This window comes from Hirundo rustica, chromosome 8 (genome assembly GCF_015227805.2).
Source record: "Hirundo rustica isolate bHirRus1 chromosome 8, bHirRus1.pri.v3, whole genome shotgun sequence".
Lineage (NCBI taxonomy): Eukaryota > Metazoa > Chordata > Aves > Passeriformes > Hirundinidae > Hirundo > Hirundo rustica.
The window spans coordinates 7211145-7217144 of NC_053457.1; positions in this window are offsets into that span (position 1 = coordinate 7211145).

Sequence of the window (6000 nt, forward strand, 5' to 3'; positions counted from 1 at the left end):
ACAGTGTTTGTGCTGCAGGATAAAAGGATTGACAACTCAGAGGCCGAGCAAGCATTAACAAGGGGAGGACAGGAATCGGCAGGAAACCACGGTATGAAAGCCAGGATTTCTGAGTGGCAGAACAATGCCCCACACCTGCCCAGCACAGGCTGTTTCCTGCATTGTCACACGTGAACCACTGCAGAGGCTCAGGGAAAGTGTCTGCACAGCCCCTCCCTGCAAACCGTGGTAAGTAAAAGAGCTGAGCCTGAAAGCTGCGGCCCTTTGGTGAGCTTGCTTCTTATCTTGAGAGCTTAGATGGCCACAGTGTGATGCCCACAGCAGGAGATAAGCTTTTCTTGGTTAATGCTCCTCTTTGGAAGCAGAAACCCACTTGCAAAAACAGTTTTTCCAGGGATTGGTTGTGATTGAGCGCGATTGTGGGCCTGGGTGTGGATGCAAGGCTTGTCTGTCATTGCTGAGTAACTCTGCATGTGTCTGCACTAAATGCAGACTAAGGGTGTTTACAGTGGACAAATCTATATTTAGACAAGCCCTGGGTGTCAGCTTGACATAAGCTTAAAATAACCTTCTCCTGTTGTAGAATCTTGCTTTCTCTTTTGTCTCTCCACTCACCAAGTTTGTTTTGGCAGTCAAAATTAAAGGATGTGTGGTTTTTTTGGAGCTCTTTACAGACATTTGGAGTGATTAATTGTGAACTATTTTAGCACGTGCTATATTGCCAACACATCAATGCGTGAGAGTGACCAGAAAAATGGAGTTTAATTTGGGATGGTGATCTGAGCCTGTGAGCACCCAACACCAGGCTAAGGGCAGCTTTAGAAATAATGGTACACCTGAAGTGGCAGGACTGCATTCTACAGAAAAAACTGACAGCATTTGCATTGAAAGGAGATAGCAATGAGATGAGTTTAGGTTTCTGGCTGTTTCATACTGCTTTTATTATTTATTTTATTATTTATTCTCCTCTCCATTTAATTGATGGAAAATAAATGCCTTCCTTGATACTTTAATATGGTTTAATAAGTGAGGGAAAGGCTAACTCAGGTCTATTAAATTAACTTAGTACTCGCGAAGGATGAAAAGAGCAAGTCTGTACTCTGCAGAGTCTCACAGGAATGCATTGTGCTGCCTCCTGCCCTGGTAAATGTGTGCCATTAAACTTCAGTACCCCCTGTTGGCAAGAAATAGATGAATTTTCCTCAGGGAATAAGCAAACTCTACTTCTGAGGAGGCTTCTCCAGGCCTGATGCTCTACCCGGTGACCACCTCCACAGAACCGCTTGCCTCTCATTTGCTGAGATTGCAAACGTGGGCCGAACAGATGACTTCAGCTCCAGAGCAAAAAAGATGTCCCATCTTCTTTGTGTACTCTTTACAAAGACTAAAAGCTAGCCATGGGGAGAGAACCGAGGATTTCTGGAGCATCTGACTGCCACAGTAGTGAATGGCCCTTGTCACGTGCTCGACAGGGAGAAGCTGGAGAGAATTCTGTGTAAAACAAATGAGTTATTTCCTTACAGCGTGTTCTTTAATGCCTTTCAGCCACCTCCACCGTGCCCTCTGCCGCAGCTCTGATTACTGCAGCCTTCACTGGAGTTTGGGACATCCTGGGATTTGCCTTGTTCCAGATCACAACGCTTTTCAGCAGTACTAAGAATCCAGTTCTCTTACTTTCTGTCCATCCACTGCTGAAAGTGGAAGTATGTTTAACCATTTTGGATCGTATTCTTCCATAAAGGTTATTCTAGCCCACTAAAGCATGAAGCTAGTACAAAATAGAACTCAGAGAAGAGATCTGATATTCCGGGTTAAGAACAAAAAAGCAGAGAGAGCATAAACCAGTCTGCCTCCCTCTAGTCAAACAAGCACTTTATGTGCCCTAAATACAATAGCTCAGAAAGGGGCGTGACCAGGGAAAAGGAAAAGATAAGTTACTGAGTTATTTTCTGAAAAAAGTGATTTATTTATGTATTGTGGTTTCTGTAATGTGCTGGTGTTTTCACTGTCATCTGGCTGTCTGATGTAACCATAGACACTCGCAAATACAAGATCTGCTGCTCTGTGAGACAGCTCTGACTCTTGCCTTGCTCTGTAAGGAATCTTCTGCTCTCTAAAGAAGATGGAATCTTTTTCCTACAGCAGTGAGTGCTTTCTTGAGCTGCCCTGGTATGATAATGCAGCATCTTCAATGGGGATGAGCTTTACAGTGAGGGGTGTGTAACAGGGTCAGGAAAGGGAAGCCAGGGTTGAACAACAGAAAATTTGTATCTCAGTAAAAATAGCACTTGTGGTTTGTACTGGCATTGATCTTTGTGAATTCGTGGTGAACCTGAAGGTCATGAGGGACCTATGCCATAATAAAAATAGAGTGCTAGATATTTCCTGAAAGAAAATAGAACTGATAAATCCCTTTGCTTAGAGACACAGGGCTACTTTTATTTCCATTTTACACTCTTAGCAGATGTGATTCATGCTGTCAGCACTTACTTGTCATTACGTGGTGCACTTTTGTATTTTAGTTGAAGTGTATGTGATTTTTAAAATAGCCTTAAAATTATGCAACTTCCCCTATTATTTTAAATATGGAAAACTTCATTATTTGCCAAACTCAAATAGTTCCTTTATCAGTTTAGGGAATGCAAATATATGCTACAGATTCAGAAAATTGTGTTACATAAAAATTGTCACAGTTCCCTAGTTTATTACAACTAATTTTTCTAAGAAACTGTAACCTCAGACATATTCAAGAAACACTCCTTGCAGCTGCATTGGTTGATTGTGTTGCATGGCAAGAGCACTGAAGTGAAAAGCAAGTTAAAATTTGGTTAGATATCTTTTCCCTCATTTGGTCACACCTTCATGAGGACACACAGGTGATGTGTGTATTTACATGGGGAGTGTAAGAACCTAAAAAGCACTTCACCCATGCAGCCATGTAAAGGTAAAGAAACAAAAAAGAAGAAAACATAGACTACAGTTTTTTAAAGCTAGGTGACTGCAGCTTTTCTTTTGTTACAAGCTTTGCAGAAAGTTTTCATGTGATTGTTTATTTTGCACATACGTAGACTTGAGGACTAACATGGAAAACTGATTGGCAAAGCAGCATTTGAACCATAGGGTGGTTTGGATTGGAAGGGACTTTGTAGATCATCTAACTCTATCTCCCCTGCTATGGGCAGGACACCTTCCACTACACCAGGATGCTCAGGGCTCCATCCAGACTGTCCTGGCACACTTCCAGGGGTGAGGCATCCACAACTTCCCAGGGCAACCTGTGCCAGGGCCTCACCACCCTCACAGTAAAGACTTTTTTCCTAGTATCTGTTATACACCTCCACTCTTCCAGTTTGAAGTCACTGCCCCTTGCCTTGTCACCACGTGCTCCTGTACAGAGTTCCTCTCCAGCTCTCTCTCTGTGCAGCTGAGCAGTTTGTCAGTCGTGGTTAGACTGGGGACACAGCTCATCTGAACACAGGCTTCAGGCCTTGCCCAGGTTATGGGACCTCTGCAGAAGATGGTGGTGTGGAAACCTTGGATTTAATGTTATCAGTGACGGCCAGGCTGTGGGAGGGACAATTCTGCCACTGTATCTGCATCTTCCCAGACAATATTCCCTGTCAGCATAGCTGTGATGGCACCAGGGAGCTTTGTGCTGCTTTATTGGCATCTCCTAGGAAACCTGTGTTCTTTGCATCTGAAACTGTTTCCTTCCCTTTCACACAAATCTCAGAGAAGGTGTAGTGACCCTGTTTAATGTGGTCCAACAGCACTTGACAAGCCTCATGCTTCTCACCTCTCACATGAAGGGTTAATTTATAACTTCGGGAGCATTGTCTTCTGCGGCCGCTGAAGACTAATGAGTGCCCTTTAGACTCTGTGAGGGCATCAATATTTAATATGTCTGCTTAAATTAAACTCCAGTGAAACTACTGATTGTTCTCCTCACCCTGTTCCCCCTTCAATCATTAATGGACACTTTCCACGAGCAAGTTAACCAAACACCTAAGATGGACTTTGCACATATTAGCCTTACCCTTTCATTCCAGACTCTCTCCTCCTACGCTGATTGCATAAGGACTGCAAAAATACAAAAGGATGCTCCCCAGCCTGGACCACAGTTTAAAGGACAATTGTTGATCAAATACTTAGAATTCAGTTATGTTTTGAGATTTTCCTCCGTTGCAGAATCTGGACCTTCTTTAAAATCAAGCAAACAAACAAAAAACCAAAACAACCCAACCAAACCTCCCCAAATATGCTGCCTCTTTACCCAGGGTGATAATCCTTTTGATCAGATGGAGGGTGTTCAGCACCAACTACATTTCTTGCTGAGAAGGACCCCTTCCAAGATGGCTCTTGGAATACCCTCTAATTTTTCTCTCTGTACCTTCAGGAGCTGCTGCTAGTGCACTGTCTGTGAAGTAGAGAACATTCCTCGATCATCTGTTCGCTGGGACAGCTGTGAGTGACCCAGAACAGCACATCCTGCAACCATGGTGTACCAAAAATCAGGTAAATTTTTAACTAGGTGCTGCTCTCATCCCTGGTCATGCTTTACAAGTACCTTTATCCTTTGGGTTCCATAGGCTGAAGGGAAAAGTGGCTTGTAGGAATTATTTACTTCATTTTCTATTTTAAAGTGAAGATATAAAAATTCCGGTGATGTGTGGGATGAAAGTGTAATTATGAACAGTGCAGCTATGGCACTGTTGCAATTCACCAGGCCTTGGAAGGCCATGTAGGAAGGGTTTCTGAAGGGAAGAAATGAGAAGATTAACCAGTGATCCGAAATCTAAGCCAAATGGCAGTTGCCAAAATACTGTAGGCCAAGTGAGCAGAAACCTGGAGCTGAACGGAGCCACATTGCTTGTTATGAAACCAAGGACAAAGGAGACACGGAGGGGACTCTCTCCTCTAACCTTGTTTTTCTGGGCTTGTTTTCCCAGTTCTGTTTTCTGCCAGCAAGGTTGGCCTCTCAGAATTATGGTATGCACTTGACTGGCATGTTCATATTAAGAATGGGTTTAATTAAAACGGGGGACTTGTCATCAGGAGGACATCCAGAGAAGTTAGAGTAGAGCAGTTAGGGTCAATATGCATTCATTTAAAGTGCATGTGTGTTCTCAAGAGGGGTTCCTTGTCCAGGTCCAAAGCTGCCTGTGATCTGAACTCACTTTGGTTTACAACTCCCTGGGCTTGCTTCCTCTGCATAAGGACCCAGTGTGTGTCAATTACTCCTGTCAGTGATGTGCCTTAGCTTTTCTGGACATTCCTGTAAAGATAAACAATTGTGAACTTGGGAATACACTAATTTTTTTTTTTCATGATGCTCATAACCAATTTTGCTAGAGTGAAGTATTTAATTTTAGCCCACAAGATTGTTTTTTAAGCTTCTGTATCAAGCACTCTAATGGAAACTGGAGCTTTATATGCACTTGTTTGCAAAATGTTTTGTGTTAAAGTGTAGGAAGCAGCACATCTTGGACAGTTCATTCAGAATTGTTGTTTCCCAGCCATCTCTTGTGTGGCTGTGGAAAGATTTCAGTTACCCTTTCGATTTCAGCCTGTGTCCTGAAGCCCAAGAAGCAATCCAAGTAAACAGTGGCTGTTTACTGTCTGGGCAGCTGTCTTCAGTCATTTGTTTCAGCAGCCCCAGTGCACGTGTTCCCAAAATGCTGTGCTTCCCAAAGAAATCTCTGCAAGCAGCAAGCTAGCCTAGCTTTTCCTAGTATCTCTAGCAGTTACCTGGGGATGGAATTTAAACCCACTCACTTCTTTTACTTGTCTAATGCATATGCAGAACAGTTCATTCCTTTTGCTTCACGGTAACATCTTGCAGTTCTTGAAGAATGCTATTATGTTTCCCCTCTGCCGTCTCTCTAGGTTAAATGCCATTTATTTCAGTTCTCCTCGCTGGAACAGTTTTCTAGAGCTCTCGGAGTTCCTGTTCTCCTTTCTCCCCGCCCCCTTCAGCTGGCTGCCCTTTTCGACATGAGA